This window comes from Macrosteles quadrilineatus, unplaced genomic scaffold, assembly GCF_028750875.1.
Source record: "Macrosteles quadrilineatus isolate MER2022 unplaced genomic scaffold, UCM_ALF_1.0 Scaffold_6__1_contigs__length_79288215, whole genome shotgun sequence".
Classification (NCBI taxonomy): domain Eukaryota; kingdom Metazoa; phylum Arthropoda; class Insecta; order Hemiptera; family Cicadellidae; genus Macrosteles; species Macrosteles quadrilineatus.
This window is the reverse complement of record NW_026542599.1, coordinates 15,355,759-15,356,849: the sequence shown is the minus strand read 5'-3', so window position 1 is coordinate 15,356,849 and position 1,091 is coordinate 15,355,759.

The window sequence follows — 1,091 nt, the reverse complement described above, 5'->3', positions numbered from 1 at the left end:
TACTTTGAGATTTTTTAATTTACAGTGATCAAATTCATCAGTTCTTTTTCGTGCACTATTATCCCTAGCTGTTTGGAAACCAAATATAATATACCTAGGCTTCTCTAAACTTGAAGATGTCTTTACTGACCATGTATGTCTTGTGGTATTGGGATATGATGGAAGTTCATGCAGCTCTAAACTTCTAAATGCAATTTGCAAATTTTTATTTTGCAATAACATCTTTTGTAATTGTAACTTCTCTCCATCTGATGGTATCACGTGTGGCATTACCCATTGAATTGAGTTAAGTGTAATTTTGGGAATCGTATCAGCAGTGCCACTGGCTGGAGCACTAGTGGTTGTTAATATACAATTCAAATCATTTTTGGATCTTTTCAACACCAATTCTTGTTTGACATTTACTAATACCTTATTAAAATCCTCAAATACACCCATTAACATCTCTAATGGCAAACAAGTACTAAACTTGCCACCTTTATGGAACTCTTTTAAATTCGTGTCAGAATCAAATGCTACATTTGACAATTTAGTAGTTTTATTGTAAGAGCTCAATATTTTCATAAGACAAGAAATTCCTGGGTTTCTTACAATGTCTATTTCTTTACCTGCAACTTCGTATCTAATTTCATCAAATAAGAACGCAAATGCATTATTTATAAAATGACCTTTATCATGATTTTCAATTTCTCCCTTAATATACAGATAACTCCTACATGGTAGAGTTAGCAAATCTTGATTATTAATACATATTCGAATTTCATCAGAATTATTTATTGCTAAAGTATTGTGGGGAACATAGGAGTGATTTGTAATTTTAACCACACTATCGTCGAATTGGGATTTCCCTGTAACGTCTAGAAAATCTTCCATTTTTATTAATAGAAAATTTTAACTTTAGTCCTATTGATTTTAGGAACCTAGCATTTTGTACACTTATAGATAAATTCTTATAAATTCTCATATCTTTTTTATATGACAAGTAATTGTAGTTTCTTCTCCGTTAAAGTCAATTGCCTTGTCGTGTTGATCGGCAAATGTAATACTGACAACATCTAAACTTCTCTTATTTACAGGAAAATATATAATAT